Here is a 15,841-nt window from a genome sequence, read left to right as displayed (position 1 = left end):
TTTACAAGTCGACGGTTGAAGTGGAAGCTCGTATTGAGTTTGCTAGAGTCAATTTGCCAAGCCTTTGATAGCTCAGTTGGTAGAGCGGAGGACTGTAGTGGTAAAACAGGCATCCTTAGGTCGCTGGTTCAAATCCAGCTCAAAGGACTTTTGCCAAATGCACATTTTATTGAATACTTGGAAAGTAAAATACTTGGAAAGTAAAATAACAGACAATTTATAATTATATTATATTTCATCACTGAAAATAGATGCCTTTTGCTTTGAGGCTGTGGCCACGTTATTTTTCTGTCCAACACGAATCTTCATTGGTTTCCTGTCAGGTATTTTGGATCCCCATCTCTTGCTATGAACTGGCAAAACAGCAGAATCCCCTTGACAATCTTGATTTCTCAAGGGAAATGAGAGAACACTATACACCATCCAAGATATTAAAATATTGTCAAGGCCCAACACGGCTGAATACTCTGAGGAGATGGCCTGTGAGGCGCCGCCTTTCAACTTTTCCCCCTTAGTATAGTGGTCATTAACATGCGGGAGACTGCGGAGGTTGTCATTTTTTTAATTGGGAACTGATGTGCTTTTACTCAATTCGGGAACCTCACAAGCCAAATTTGTAGTATTTTGCACGAATTGCAAGAGATGTTTACAAGTCGACGGTTGAAGTGGAAGCTCGTATTGAGTTTGCTAGAGAATGATTTGCCAAGCCTTCGATAGCTCAGTTGGTAGAGCAGAGGACTGTAGTGGTAAAACAGGCATCCTTAGGTCGCTGGTTCAAATCCAGATTGAAGGACTTTTGCCAAAAGCAAATTTTATTGAATACTTGGAAAGTAAAATGCTTGGAAAATAAAATAACAGACAATTTATAATTATATTATATTTCATCACTGAAAAAAGATGCCTTTTGCTTTGAGGCTGTGGCCACGTTATGTTTCTGTCCGACACCAATCTTCGTTGGTTTCCTGTGAGGTGTTTTGGATCCCCATCTCTTGCTATGAACTGGCAAAACAGCAGAATCCCCTTGACAATCTTGATTTCTCAAGGGAAATGAGACAACACTATACACCATCCAAGATATTAAAATATTGTCAAGGCCCAACGCGGCTGAATACTCTGAGGAGATGGCCTGTGAGGTGCCGCCTTTCAACTTTTCCCCCTTAGTATGGTAGTCAGTAACATGCGGGAGACTGCGGAGGGGGTCATTTTTTTAATTGGGAACTGATGTGCTTTTACCCAATTCGGGAACCTCACAAGCCAAATTTGTAGTATTTTGCACGAATTGCAAGAGATGTTTACAAGTCGACGGTTGAAGTGGAAGCTCGTATTGAGTTTGCTAGAGTTGATTTGCCAAGCCTTCGATAGCTCAGTTGGTAGAGTGGAGGACTGTAGTGGTAAAACAGGCATCCTTAGGTCGCTGGTTCAAATCCGGCTCGAAGGACTCTTGCCAAATGCACATTTTATTGAATACTTGGAAAGTAAAATACTTGGAAAGTAAAATAACAGACAATTTATAATTATATTATATTTCATCACTGAAAATAGATGCCTTTTGCTTTGAGGCTGTGGCCACGTTATTTTTCTGTCCAACACGAATCTTCATTGGTTTCCTGTCAGGTGTTTTGGATCCCCATCTCTTGCTATGAACTGGCAAAACAGCAGAATCCCCTTGACAATCTTGATTTCTCAAGGGAAATGAGAGAACACTATACACCATCCAAGATATTAAAATATTGTCAAGGCCCAACACGGCTGAATACTCTGAGGAGATGGCCTGTGAGGCGCCGCCTTTCAACTTTTCCCCCTTAGCATGGTGGTCATTAACATGCGGGAGACTGCGGAGGGGGTCATTTTTTTAATTGGGAACTGATGTGCTTTTACTCAATTCGGGAACCTCACAAGCCAAATTTGTAGTATTTTGCACGAATTGCAAGAGATGTTTACAAGTCGACGGTTGAAGTGGAAGCTCGTATTGAGTTTGCTAGAGAATGATTTGCCAAGCCTTCGAAAGCTCAGTTGGTAGAGCGGAGGACTGTAGTGGTAGAACAGGCATCCTTAGGTTGCTGGTTCAAATCCGGCTCGAAGGACTTTTGCCAAATGCAAATTTTATTGAATACTTGGAAAGTAAAATACTTGGAAAATAAAATAACAGACAATTTATAATTATATTATATTTCATCACTGAAAATAGATGCCTTTTGCTTTGAGGCTGTGGCCACGTTATGTTTCTGTCCGACACGAATCTTCATTGGTTTCCTGTCAGGTGTTTTGGATCCCCATCTCTTGCTATGAACTGGCAAAACAGCAGAATCCCCTTGACAATCTTGATTTCTCAAGGGAAATGAGAGAACACTATACACCATCCAAGATATTAAAATATTGTCAAGGCCCAACACGGCTGAATACTCTGAGGAGATGGCCTGTGAGGCGCCGCCTTTCAACTTTTCCCCCTTAGCATGGTGGTCATTAACATGCGGGAGACTGCGGAGGGGGTCATTTTTTTAATTGGGAACTGATGTGCTTTTACTCAATTCGGGAACGTCACAAGCCAAATTTGTAGTATTTTGCACGAATTGCAAGAGATGTTTACAAGTCGACGGTTGAAGTGGAAGCTCGTATTGAGTTTGCTAGAGACTGATTTGCCAAGCCTTAGATAGCTCAGTTGGTAGAGCAGAGGACTGTAGTGGTAAAACAGGCATCCTTAGGTCGCTGGTTCAAATCCAGATTGAAGGACTTTTGCCAAATGCAAATTTTATTGAATACTTGGAAAGTAAAATGCTTGGAAAATAAAATAACAGACAATTTATAATTATATTATATTTCATCACTGAAAATAGATTCCTTTTGCTTTGAGGCTGTGGCCACATTATTTTTCTGTCCAACACGAATCTTCATTGGTTTCCTGTCAGGTGTTTTGGATCCCCATCTCTTGCTATGAACTGGCAAAACAGCAGAATCCCCTTGACAATCTTGATTTCTCAAGGGAAATGAGACAACACTATACACCATCCAAGATATTAAAATATTGTCAAGGCCCAACGCGGCTGAATACTCTGAGGAGATGGCCTGTGAGGTGCCGCCTTTCAACTTTTCCCCCTTAGTATGGTAGTCATTAACATGCGGGAGACTGCGGAGGGGGTCATTTTTTTAATTGGGAACTGATGTGCTTTTACTCAATTCGGGAACCTCACAAGCCAAATTTGTAGTATTTTGCACACATTGCAAGAGATGTTTACAAGTCGACGGTTGAAGTGGAAGCTCGTATTGAGTTTGCTAGAGATTGATTCGCCAAGCCTTCGAAAGCTCAGTTGGTAGAGCGGAGGACTGTAGTGGTAGAACAGGCATCCTTAGGTCGCTGGTTCAAATCCGGCTCGAAGGACTTTTGCCAAATGCAAATTTTATTGAATACTTGGAAAGTAAAATACTTGGAAAATAAAATAACAGACAATTTATAATTATATTATATTTCATCACTGAAAATAGATGCCTTTTGCTTTGAGGCTGTGGCCACGTTATGTTTCTGTCCAACACCAATCTTCATTGGTTTCCTGTGAGGTGTTTCGGATCCCCATCTCTTGCTATGAACTGGCAAAACAGCAGAATCCCCTTGACAATCTTGATTTCTCAAGGGAAATGAGAGAACACTATACACCATCCAAGATATTAAAATATTGTCAAGGCCCAACGCGGCTGAATACTCTGAGGAGATGGCCTGTGAGGTGCCGCCTTTCAACTTTTCCCCCTTAGTATGGTGGTCAGTAACATGCGGGAGACTGCGGAGGGGGTCATTTTTTTAATTGGGAACTGATGTGCTTTTACTCAATTCGGGAACCTCACAAGCCAAATTTGTAGTATTTTGCACGAATTGTAAGAGATGTTTGAATGTCGACGGTTGAAGTGGAAGCTCGTATTGAGCTTGCTAGAGACTGATTTGCCAAGCCTTCGATAGCTCAGTTGGTAGAGCAGAAGACTGTAGTGGTAAAACAGGCATCCTTAGGTCGCTGGTTCAAATCCAGATTGAAGGACTTTTGCCAAATGCAAATTTTATTGAATACTTGGAAAGTAAAATGCTTGGAAAATAAAATAACAGACAATTTATAATTATATTATATTTCATCACTGAAAATAGATGCCTTTTGCTTTGAGGCTGTGGCCACGTTATGTTTCTGTCCGACACCAATCTTCGTTGGTTTCCTGTGAGGTGTTTTGGATCCCCATCTCTTGCTATGAACTGACAAAACAGCAGAATCCCCTTGACAATCTTGATTTCTCAAGGGAAATGGGAGAACACTATACACCATCCAAGATATTAAAATATTGTCAAGGCCCAACACGGCTGAATACTCTGAGGAGATGGCCTGTGAGGCGCGCCTTTCAACTTTTCCCCCTTAGTATGGTGGTCAGTAACATGCGGGAGACTGCGGAGGGGGTCATTTTTTTAATTGGGAACTGATGTGCTTTTACTCAATTCGGGAACCTCACAAGCCAAATTTGTAGTATTTTGCACGAATTGCAAGAGATGTTTAGAAGTCGACGGTTGAAGTGGAAGCTCGTATTGAGTTTGCTAGAGAATGATTTGCCAAGCCTTCGATAGCTCGTCGCTGGTTCAAATCCGGCTCAAAGGACTTTTGCCAAATGCACATTTTATTGAATACTTGGAAAGTAAAATACTTGGAAAGTAAAATAACAGACAATTTATAATTATATTATATTTCATCACTGAAAATAGATGCCTTTTGCTTTGAGGCTGTGGCCACGTTATTTTTCTGTCCGACACCAATCTTCGTTGGTTTCCTGTGAGGTATTTTGGATCCCCATCTCTTGCTATGAACTGACAAAACAGCAGAATCCCCTTGACAATCTTGATTTCTCAAGGGAAATGGGAGAACACTATACACCATCCAAGATATTAAAATATTGTCAAGGCCGAACACTGATGAATACTCTGAGGAGATGGCCTGTGAGGCGCCGCCTTTCAACTTTTCCTCCTTAGTATGGTGGTCAGTGACATGCGGGTGACTGCAGAGGGGGTCATTTTTTTAATTGTGAACTGATGTGCTTTTACTCAATTCGGGAACCTCACAAGCCAAATTTGTAGTATTTTGCACGAATTGCAAGAGATGTTTGAATGTCGACGGTTGAAGTGGAAGCTCGTATTGAGCTTGCTAGAGACTGATTTGCCAAGCCTTTGATAGCTCAGTTGGTAGAGCAGAGGACTGTAGTGGTAAAACAGGCATCCTTAGGTGGCTGGTTCAAATCCGGCTCGAAGGACTTTTGCCAAATGCACATTTTATTGAATACTTGGAAAGTAAAATACTTGGAAAGTAAAATAGCATACAATTTATAATTATATTATATTTCATCACTGAAAATAGATGCCTTTTGCTTTGAGGCTGTGACCATGTTATTTTTCTGTCCAACACGAATCTTCATTGGTTTCCTGTCAGGTGTTTTGGATCCCCATCTCTTGCTATGAACTGGCAAAACAGCAGAATCCCCTTGACAATCTTGCTTTCTCAAGGGAAAAAAGGGAACAGTATACACCATCCAAGATATTAAAATATTGTCAAGGCCCAACACGGCTGAATACTCTGAGGAGATGGCCTGTGAGGCGCCGCCTTTCAACTTTTCCCCCTTAGTATGGTGGTCATTAACATGCGGGAGACTGCGGAGGGGGTCATTTTTTTAATTGGGAACTGATGTGCTTTTACTCAATTCGGGAACCTCACAAGCCAAATTTGTAGTATTTTGCACGAATTGCAAGCGATGTTTACAAGTCGACGGTTGAAGTGGAAGCTCGTATTGAGATTGCTAGAGAATGATTTGCCAAGCCTTCGATAGCTCAGTTGGTAGAGCGGAGGACTGTAGTGGTAAAACAGGTATCCTTAGGTCGCTGGTTCAAATCTGGCTCGAAGGACTTTTGCCAAATGCAAATTTTAGTGAATACTTGGAAAGTAAAATACTTGGAAAGTAAAATAACAGACAATTTATAATTATATTATATTTCATCACTGAAAATAGATGCCTTTTGCTTTGAGGCTGTGGCCACGTTATTTTTCTGTCCGACACCAATCTTCGTTGGTTTCCTGTGAGGTGTTTTGGATCCCCATCTCTTGCTATGAACTGACAAAACAGCAGAATCCCCTTGACAATCTTGATTTCTCAAGGGAAATGGGAGAACACCATACACCATCCAAGATATTAAAATATTGTCAAGGCCGAACACTGATGAATACTCTGAGGAGATGGCCTGTGAGGCGCCGCCTTTCAACTTTTCCTCCTTAGTATGGTGGTGAGTAACATGCGGGAGACTGCGGAGGCGGTCATTTTTTTAATTGGGAACTGATGTGCTTTTACTCAATTCGGGAACCTCACAAGTCAAATTTGTAGTATTTTGCACGAATTGCAAGAGATGTTTGCATGTCGACGGTTGAAGTGAAAGTTCGAATTGAGCTTGCTAGAGAACGGTTTGCCAAGCCTTAGATAGCTCAGTTGGTAGAGCGGAGGACTGTAGTGGTAAAACAGGCATCATTAGGTCGCTGGTTCAAATCCAGCTCGAAGGACTCTTGCCAAATGCACATTTTATTGAATACTTGGAAAGTAAAATACTTGGAAAGTAAAATAACAGACAATTTATAATTATATTATATTTCATCACTGAAAATAGATGCCTTTTGCTTTGAGGCTGTGGCCACGTTATTTTTCTGTCCAACACGAATCTTCATTGGTTTCCTGTCAGGTGTTTTGGATCCCCATCTCTTGCTATGAACTGGCAAAACAGCACAATCCCCTTGACAATCTTGATTTCTCAAGGGAAATGAGAGAACACTATACACCATCCAAGATATTAAAATATTGTCAAGGCCCAACACGGCTGAATACTCTGAGGAGATGGCCTGTGAGGCGCCGCCTTTCAACTTTTCCCCCTTAGTATGGTGGTCATTAACATGAGGGAGACTGCGGAGAGGGTCATTTTTTTAATTGGGAACTGATGTGCTTTTACTCAATTCGGGAACGTCACAAGCCAAATTTGTAGTATTTTGCACGAATTTCAAGAGATGTTTACAAGTCGACGGTTGAAGTGGAAGCTCGTATTGAGTTTGCTAGAGAACAATTTGCCAAGCCTTCGATAGCTCAGTTGGTAGAGCGGAGGACTGTAGTGGTAAAACAGGCATCCTTAGGTCGCTGGTTCAAATCCGGCTCAAAGGACTTATGCCAAATGCACATTTTATTGAATACTTGGAAAGTAAAATACTTGGAAAGTAAAATAACAGACAATTTATAATTATATTATATTTCATCACTGAAAATAGATGCCTTTTGCTTTGAGGCTGTGGCCACGTTATTTTTCGTTCCGACACCAATCTTCGTTGGTTTCCTGTCAGGTGTTTTGGATCCCCATCTCTTGCTATGAACTGGCAAAACAGCAGAATCCCCTTGACAATCTTGATTTCTCAAGGGAAATGAGAGAACACTATACACCATCCAAGATATTAAAATATTGTCAAGGCCCAACACGGCTGAATACTCTGAGGAGATGGCCTCTGAGGCGCCGCCTTTCAACTTTTCCCCCTTAGTATCGTGGTCAGTAACATGCGGGAGACTGCGGAGGGGGTCATTTTTTTAATTGGGAACTGATGTGCTTTTACTCAATTCGGGAACCTCACAAGCCAAATTTGTAGTATTTTGCACGAATTGCAAGAGATGTTTACAAGTCGACGGTTGAAGTGGAAGCTCGTATTGAGTTTGCTAGAGAGTGATTAGCCAAGCCTTCGATAGCTCAGTTGGTAGAGCGGAGGACTGTAGTTTTAAAACAGGCATCCTTAGGTCGCTGGTTCAAATCCGGCTCGAAGGACTTTTGCCAAATGCACATTTTATTGAATACTTGGAAAGTTAAATACTTGGAAAGTAAAATAACAGACAATTTATAATCATATCATATTTCATCACTGAAAATAGATGCCTTTTGCTTTGAGGCTGTGGCCACGTTATTTTTCTGTCCGACACCAATCTTCGTTGGGTTCCTGTGAGGTGTTTTGGATCCCCATCTCTTGCTATAAACTGACAAAACAGCAGAATCCCCTTGACAATCTTGATTTCTCAAGGGAAATGGGAGAACACTATACACCATCCAAGATATTAAAATATTGTCAAGGCGGAACACTGATGAATACTCTGAGGAGATGGCCTGTGAGGCGCCGCCTTTCAACTTTTGCCCCTTAGTATGGTGGTCAGTAACATGCGGGAGACTGCGGAGGGGGTCATTTTTTTAATTGGGAACTGATGTGCTTTTACTCAATTCGGGAACCTCACAAGCCAAATTTGTAGTATTTTGCACAAATTGCAAGGGATGTTTACAAGTTGACGGTTGAAGTGGATGCTCGTATTGAGTTTGCTAGAGTTGATTTGCCAAGCCTTCGATAGCTCAGTTGGTAGAGCGGAGGACTGTAGTGGGAAAACAGGCATCCTTAGGTCGCTGGTTCAAATCCGGCTCGAAGGACTCTTGCCAAATGCACATTTTATTGAATACTTGGAAAGTAAAATACTTGGAAAGTAAAATAACAGACAATTTATAATTATATTATATTTCATCACTGAAAATAGATGCCTTTTGCTTTGAGGCTGTGGCCACGTTATTTTTCTGTCCAACACGAATCTTCATTGGTTTCCTGTCAGGTGTTTTGGATCCCCATCTCTTGCTATGAACTGGCAAAACAGCAGAATCCCCTTGACAATCTTGATTTCTCAAGGGAAATGAGAGAACACTATACACCATCCAAGATATTAAAATATTGTCAAGGCCCAACACGGCTGAATACTCTGAGGAGATAGCCTGTGAGGCGCCGCCTTTCAACTTTTCCCCCTTAGTATGGTGGTCATTAACATGCGGGAGACTGCGGAGGGGGTCATTTTTTTAATTGGGAACTGATGTGCTTTTACTCAATTCGGGAACCTCACAAGCCAAATTTGTAGTATTTTGCACGAATTGCAAGCGATGTTTACAAGTCGACGGTTGAAGTGGAAGCTCGTATTGAGTTTGCTAGAGAATGATTTGCCAAGCCTTCGATAGCTCAGTTGGTAGAGCGGAGGACTGTAGTGGTAAAACAGGCATCCTTAGGTCGCTGGTTCAAATCCGGCTCGAAGGACTTTTGCCAAATGCACATTTTATTGAATACTTGGAAAGTTAAATACTTGGAAAGTAAAATAACAGACAATTTATAATCATATCATATTTCATCACTGAAAATAGATGCCTTTTGCTTTGAGGCTGTGGCCACGTTATTTTTCTGTCCGACACCAATCTTCGTTGGTTTCCTGTGAGGTGTTTTGGATCCCCATCTCTTGCTATAAACTGACAAAACAGCAGAATCCCCTTGACAATCTTGATTTCTCAAGGGAAATGGGAGAACACTATACACCATCCAAGATATTAAAATATTGTCAAGGCGGAACACTGATGAATACTCTGAGGAGATGGCCTGTGAGGCGCCGCCTTTCAACTTTTGCCCCTTAGCATGGTGGTCAGTAACATGCGGGAGACTGCGGAGGGGGTCATTTTTTTAATTGGGAACTGATGTGCTTTTACTCAATTCGGGAACCTCACAAGCCAAATTTGTAGTATTTTGCACAAATTGCAAGGGATGTTTACAAGTTGACGGTTGAAGTGGATGCTCGTATTGAGTTTGCTAGAGTTGATTTGCCAAGCCTTCGATAGCTCAGTTGGTAGAGCGGAGGACTGTAGTGGGAAAACAGGCATCCTTAGGTCGCTGGTTCAAATCCGGCTCGAAGGACTCTTGCCAAATGCACATTTTATTGAATACTTGGAAAGTAAAATACTTGGAAAGTAAAATAACAGACAATTTATAATTATATTATATTTCATCACTGAAAATAGATGCCTTTTGCTTTGAGGCTGTGGCCACGTTATTTTTCTGTCCAACACGAATCTTCATTGGTTTCCTGTCAGGTGTTTTGGATCCCCATCTCTTGCTATGAACTGGCAAAACAGCAGAATCCCCTTGACAATCTTGATTTCTCAAGGGAAATGAGAGAACACTATACACCATCCAAGATATTAAAATATTGTCAAGGCCCAACACGGCTGAATACTCTGAGGAGATGGCCTGTGAGGCGCCGCCTTTCAACTTTTCCCCCTTAGTATGGTGGTCATTAACATGAGGGAGACTGCGGAGGGGGTCATTTTTTTAATTGGGAACTGATGTGCTTTTACTCAATTCGGGAACGTCACAAGCCAAATTTGTAGTATTTTGCACGAATTTCAAGAGATGTTTACAAGTCGACGGTTGAAGTGGAAGCTCGTATTGAGTTTGCTAGAGAACAATTTGCCAAGCCTTCGATAGCTCAGTTGGTAGAGCGGAGGACTGTAGTGGTAAAACAGGCATCCTTAGGTCGCTGGTTCAAATCCGGCTCAAAGGACTTATGCCAAATGCACATTTTATTGAATACTTGGAAAGTAAAATACTTGGAAAGTAAAATAACAGACAATTTATAATTATATTATATTTCATCACTGAAAATAGATGCCTTTTGCTTTGAGGCTGTGGCCACGTTATTTTTCGTTCCGACACCAATCTTCGTTGGTTTCCTGTCAGGTGTTTTGGATCCCCATCTCTTGCTATGAACTGGCAAAACAGCAGAATCCCCTTGACAATCTTGATTTCTCAAGGGAAATGAGAGAACACTATACACCATCCAAGATATTAAAATATTGTCAAGGCCCAACACGGCTGAATACTCTGAGGAGATGGCCTCTGAGGCGCCGCCTTTCAACTTTTCCCCCTTAGTATCGTGGTCAGTAACATGCGGGAGACTGCGGAGGGGGTCATTTTTTTAATTGGGAACTGATGTGCTTTTACTCAATTCGGGAACCTCACAAGCCAAATTTGTAGTATTTTGCACGAATTGCAAGAGATGTTTACAAGTCGACGGTTGAAGTGGAAGCTCGTATTGAGTTTGCTAGAGAGTGATTAGCCAAGCCTTCGATAGCTCAGTTGGTAGAGCGGAGGACTGTAGTGTTAAAACAGGCATCCTTAGGTCGCTGGTTCAAATTCCACTCGAAGGACTTTTGCCAAATGCACATTTTATTGAATACTTGGAAAGTTAAATACTTGGAAAGTAAAATAACAGACAATTTATAATCATATCATATTTCATCACTGAAAATAGATGCCTTTTGCTTTGAGGCTGTGGCCACGTTATTTTTCTGTCCGACACCAATCTTCGTTGGGTTCCTGTGAGGTGTTTTGGATCCCCATCTCTTGCTATAAACTGACAAAACAGCAGAATCCCCTTGACAATCTTGATTTCTCAAGGGAAATGGGAGAACACTATACACCATCCAAGATATTAAAATATTGTCAAGGCGGAACACTGATGAATACTCTGAGGAGATGGCCTGTGAGGCGCCGCCTTTCAACTTTTGCCCCTTAGTATGGTGGTCAGTAACATGCGGGAGACTGCGGAGGGGGTCATTTTTTTAATTGGGAACTGATGTGCTTTTACTCAATTCGGGAACCTCACAAGCCAAATTTGTAGTATTTTGCACAAATTGCAAGGGATGTTTACAAGTTGACGGTTGAAGTGGATGCTCGTATTGAGTTTGCTAGAGTTGATTTGCCAAGCCTTCGATAGCTCAGTTGGTAGAGCGGAGGACTGTAGTGGGAAAACAGGCATCCTTAGGTCGCTGGTTCAAATCCGGCTCGAAGGACTCTTGCCAAATGCACATTTTATTGAATACTTGGAAAGTAAAATACTTGGAAAGTAAAATAACAGACAATTTATAATTATATTATATTTCATCACTGAAAATAGATGCCTTTTGCTTTGAGGCTGTGGCCACGTTATTTTTCTGTCCAACACGAATCTTCATTGGTTTCCTGTCAGGTGTTTTGGATCCCCATCTCTTGCTATGAACTGGCAAAACAGCAGAATCCCCTTGACAATCTTGATTTCTCAAGGGAAATGAGAGAACACTATACACCATCCAAGATATTAAAATATTGTCAAGGCCCAACACGGCTGAATACTCTGAGGAGATGGCCTGTGAGGCGCCGCCTTTCAACTTTTCCCCCTTAGTATGGTGGTCATTAACATGCGGGAGACTGCGGAGGGGGTCATTTTTTTAATTGGGAACTGATGTGCTTTTACTCAATTCGGGAACCTCACAAGCCAAATTTGTAGTATTTTGCACGAATTGCAAGCGATGTTTACAAGTCGACGGTTGAAGTGGAAGCTCGTATTGAGTTTGCTAGAGAATGATTTGCCAAGCCTTCGATAGCTCAGTTGGTAGAGCGGAGGACTGTAGTGGTAAAACAGGCATCCTTAGGTCGCTGGTTCAAATCCGGCTCGAAGGACTTTTGCCAAATGCACATTTTATTGAATACTTGGAAAGTTAAATACTTGGAAAGTAAAATAACAGACAATTTATAATCATATCATATTTCATCACTGAAAATAGATGCCTTTTGCTTTGAGGCTGTGGCCACGTTATTTTTCTGTCCGACACCAATCTTCGTTGGTTTCCTGTGAGGTGTTTTGGATCCCCATCTCTTGCTATAAACTGACAAAACAGCAGAATCCCCTTGACAATCTTGATTTCTCAAGGGAAATGGGAGAACACTATACACCATCCAAGATATTAAAATATTGTCAAGGCGGAACACTGATGAATACTCTGAGGAGATGGCCTGTGAGGCGCCGCCTTTCAACTTTTGCCCCTTAGCATGGTGGTCAGTAACATGCGGGAGACTGCGGAGGGGGTCATTTTTTTAATTGGGAACTGATGTGCTTTTACTCAATTCGGGAACCTCACAAGCCAAATTTGTAGTATTTTGCACAAATTGCAAGGGATGTTTACAAGTCGACGGTTGAAGTGGATGCTCGTATTGAGTTTGCTAGAGTTGATTTGCCAAGCCTTCGATAGCTCAGTTGGTAGAGCGGAGGACTGTAGTGGGAAAACAGGCATCCTTAGATCGCTGGTTCAAATCCGGCTCGAAGGACTCTTGCCAAATGCACATTTTATTGAATACTTGGAAAGTAAAATACTTGGAAAGTAAAATAACAGACAATTTATAATTATATTATATTTCATCACTGAAAATAGATGCCTTTTGCTTTGAGGCTGTGGCCACGTTATTTTTCTGTCCAACACGAATCTTCATTGGTTTCCTGTCAGGTGTTTTGGATCCCCATCTCTTGCTATGAACTGGCAAAACAGCAGAATCCCCTTGACAATCTTGATTTCTCAAGGGAAATGAGAGAACACTATACACCATCCAAGATATTAAAATATTGTCAAGGCCCAACACGGCTGAATACTCTGAGGAGATGGCCTGTGAGGCGCCGCCTTTCAACTTTTCCCCCTTAGTATGGTGGTCATTAACATGCGGGAGACTGCGGAGGGGGTCATTTTTTTAATTGGGAACTGATGTGCTTTTACTCAATTCGGGAACCTCACAAGCCAAATTTGTAGTATTTTGCACGAATTGCAAGCGATGTTTACAAGTCGACGGTTGAAGTGGAAGCTCGTATTGAGTTTGCTAGAGAATGATTTGCCAAGCCTTCGATAGCTCAGTTGGTAGAGCGGAGGACTGTAGTGGTAAAACAGGCATCCTTAGGTCGCTGGTTCAAATCTGGCTCGAAGGACTTTTGCCAAATGCAAATTTTAGTGAATACTTGGAAAGTAAAATACTTGGAAAGTAAAATAACAGACAATTTATAATTATATTATATTTCATCACTGAAAATAGATGCCTTTTGCTTTGAGGCTGTGGCCACGTTATTTTTCTGTCCGACACCAATCTTCGTTGGTTTCCTGTGAGGTGTTTTGGATCCCCATCTCTTGCTATGAACTGACAAAACAGCAGAATCCCCTTGACAATCTTGATTTCTCAAGGGAAATGGGAGAACACCATACACCATCCAAGATATTAAAATATTGTCAAGGCCGAACACTGATGAATACTCTGAGGAGATGGCCTGTGAGGCGCCGCCTTTCAACTTTTCCTCCTTAGTATGGTGGTCAGTAACATGCGGGAGACTGCGGAGGCGGTCATTTTTTTAATTGGGAACTGATGTGCTTTTACTCAATTCGGGAACCTCACAAGTCAAATTTGTAGTATTTTGCACGAATTGCAAGAGATGTTTGCATGTCGACGGTTGAAGTGAAAGTTCGAATTGAGCTTGCTAGAGAACGGTTTGCCAAGCCTTCGATAGCTCAGTTGGTAGAGGGGAGGACTGTAGTGGTAAAACAGGCATCCTTAGGTCACTGGTTCAAATCCGGCTCAAAGGACTTTTGCCAAATGCAAATTTTATTGAATACTTGGAAAGTAAAATACTTGGAAAATAACATAACAGACAATTTATAATTATATTATATTTCATCACTGAAAATAGATGCCTTTTGCTTTGAGGCTGTGGCCACGTTATGTTTCTGTCCAACACCAATCTTCATTGGTTTCCTGTGAGGTGTTACGGATCCCCATCTCTTGCTATGAACTGGCAAAACAGCAGAATCCCCTTGACAATCTTGATTTCTCAAGGGAAATGAGAGAACAGTATACACCATCCAAGATATTAAAATATTGTCAAGGCCCAACACGGCTGAATACTCTGAGGAGATGGCCTGTGAGGCGCCGCCTTTCAACTTTTCCCCCTTAGTATGGTGGTCAGTAACATGCGGGAGACTGCAGAGGGGGTCATTTTTTTAATTGGGAACTGATGTGCTTTTACTCAATTCGGGAACGTCACAAGCCAAATTTGTAGTATTTTGCACGAATTGCAAGAGATGTTTACAAGTCGACGGTTGAAGTGGAAGCTTGTATTGAGTTTGCTAGAGAACAATTTGCCAAGCCTTCGATAGCTCAGTTGGTAGAGCGGAGGACTGTAGTGGTAAAACAGGCATCCTTAGGTCGCTGGTTCAAATCCGGCTCGAAGGACTTTTGCCAAATGCACATTTTATTGAATACTTCGAAAGTAAAATACTTGGAAAGTAAAATAACAGACAATTTATAATTATATTATATTTCATCACTGAAAATAGATGCCTTTTGCTTTGAGGCTGTGGCCACGTTATTTTTCTGTCCGACACCAATCTTCGTTGGTTTCCTCTGAGGTATTTTGGATCCCCATCTCTTGCTATGAACTGACAAAACAGCAGAATCCCCTTGACAATCTTGATTTCTCAAGGGAAATGGGAGAACACTATACACCATCCAAGATATTAAAATATTGTCAAGGCCGAACACTGATGAATACTCTGAGGAGATGGCCTGTGAGGCGCCGCCTTTCAACTTTTCCTCCTTTGTATGGTGGTCAGTAACATGCGGGAGACTGCGGAGGGGGTCATTTTTTTAATTGTGAACTGATGTGCTTTTACTCAATTCGGGAACCTCACAAGCCAAATTTGTAGTATTTTGCACGAATTGCAAGAGATGTTTGAATGTTGAAGGTTGAAGTGGAAGCTCGTATTGAGCTTGCTAGAGACTAATTTGCCAAGCCTTCGATAGCTCAGTTGGTAGAGCGGACTCTAGTGGTAAAACAGGCATCCTTAGGTCGCTGGTTCAAATCCGGCTCGAAGGACTTTTGCCAAATACACATTTTATTGAATACTTGGAAAGTAAAATACTTGGAAAGTAAAATAACAGACAATTTATAATTATATTATATTTCATCACTGAAAATAGATGCCTTTTGCTTTGAGGCTGTGACCACCTTATTTTTCTGTCCAACACGAATCTTCATTGGTTTCCTGTGAGGTGTTTTGGATCCCCATCTCTTGCTATGAACTGGCAAAACAGCAGAATCCCCTTGACAATCTTGATTT

At 41.5% G+C, this 15,841-nt stretch overlaps 10 non-coding genes across 10 annotated transcripts; all 10 read left to right on the top strand.

Moving 5' to 3' along the window:
• Positions 1-61: 61 nt before the first annotated feature.
• Positions 62-147, top strand: TRNAY-GUA (transfer RNA tyrosine (anticodon GUA)). Its single transcript is given in 2 exon segments — positions 62-98; positions 112-147. It is a non-coding gene; the product is annotated as a tRNA-Tyr (tRNA).
• Positions 148-1,352: 1,205 nt separating this feature from the next.
• TRNAY-GUA (transfer RNA tyrosine (anticodon GUA)) lies at positions 1,353-1,438 on the top strand. The gene is given in 2 exon segments: positions 1,353-1,389; positions 1,403-1,438. It is a non-coding gene; the product is annotated as a tRNA-Tyr (tRNA).
• A 6,328-nt stretch (positions 1,439-7,766) lies between these two features.
• On the top strand, positions 7,767-7,852 carry TRNAY-GUA (transfer RNA tyrosine (anticodon GUA)). The gene is given in 2 exon segments: positions 7,767-7,803; positions 7,817-7,852. It is a non-coding gene; the product is annotated as a tRNA-Tyr (tRNA).
• A 559-nt stretch (positions 7,853-8,411) lies between these two features.
• Positions 8,412-8,497, top strand: TRNAY-GUA (transfer RNA tyrosine (anticodon GUA)). Its single transcript is given in 2 exon segments — positions 8,412-8,448; positions 8,462-8,497. It is a non-coding gene; the product is annotated as a tRNA-Tyr (tRNA).
• Positions 8,498-9,057: 560 nt separating this feature from the next.
• Positions 9,058-9,143, top strand: TRNAY-GUA (transfer RNA tyrosine (anticodon GUA)). Its single transcript is given in 2 exon segments — positions 9,058-9,094; positions 9,108-9,143. It is a non-coding gene; the product is annotated as a tRNA-Tyr (tRNA).
• Positions 9,144-9,702: 559 nt separating this feature from the next.
• TRNAY-GUA (transfer RNA tyrosine (anticodon GUA)) lies at positions 9,703-9,788 on the top strand. Its single transcript is given in 2 exon segments — positions 9,703-9,739; positions 9,753-9,788. It is a non-coding gene; the product is annotated as a tRNA-Tyr (tRNA).
• A 1,851-nt stretch (positions 9,789-11,639) lies between these two features.
• On the top strand, positions 11,640-11,725 carry TRNAY-GUA (transfer RNA tyrosine (anticodon GUA)). The gene is given in 2 exon segments: positions 11,640-11,676; positions 11,690-11,725. It is a non-coding gene; the product is annotated as a tRNA-Tyr (tRNA).
• A 560-nt stretch (positions 11,726-12,285) lies between these two features.
• Positions 12,286-12,371, top strand: TRNAY-GUA (transfer RNA tyrosine (anticodon GUA)). Its single transcript is given in 2 exon segments — positions 12,286-12,322; positions 12,336-12,371. It is a non-coding gene; the product is annotated as a tRNA-Tyr (tRNA).
• Positions 12,372-12,930: 559 nt separating this feature from the next.
• TRNAY-GUA (transfer RNA tyrosine (anticodon GUA)) lies at positions 12,931-13,016 on the top strand. The gene is given in 2 exon segments: positions 12,931-12,967; positions 12,981-13,016. It is a non-coding gene; the product is annotated as a tRNA-Tyr (tRNA).
• A 1,852-nt stretch (positions 13,017-14,868) lies between these two features.
• TRNAY-GUA (transfer RNA tyrosine (anticodon GUA)) lies at positions 14,869-14,954 on the top strand. The gene is given in 2 exon segments: positions 14,869-14,905; positions 14,919-14,954. It is a non-coding gene; the product is annotated as a tRNA-Tyr (tRNA).
• Positions 14,955-15,841: the final 887 nt, after the last annotated feature.

The sequence above is a fragment of the Ambystoma mexicanum genome, chromosome 1p, assembly GCF_040938575.1.
Source record: "Ambystoma mexicanum isolate Mex_15411 chromosome 1p, UKY_AmexF1_1, whole genome shotgun sequence".
NCBI lineage: Eukaryota > Metazoa > Chordata > Amphibia > Caudata > Ambystomatidae > Ambystoma > Ambystoma mexicanum.
The sequence above is the reverse complement of the archived record's forward strand: the minus strand, read 5'-3'. Positions and strand labels throughout refer to the sequence as shown.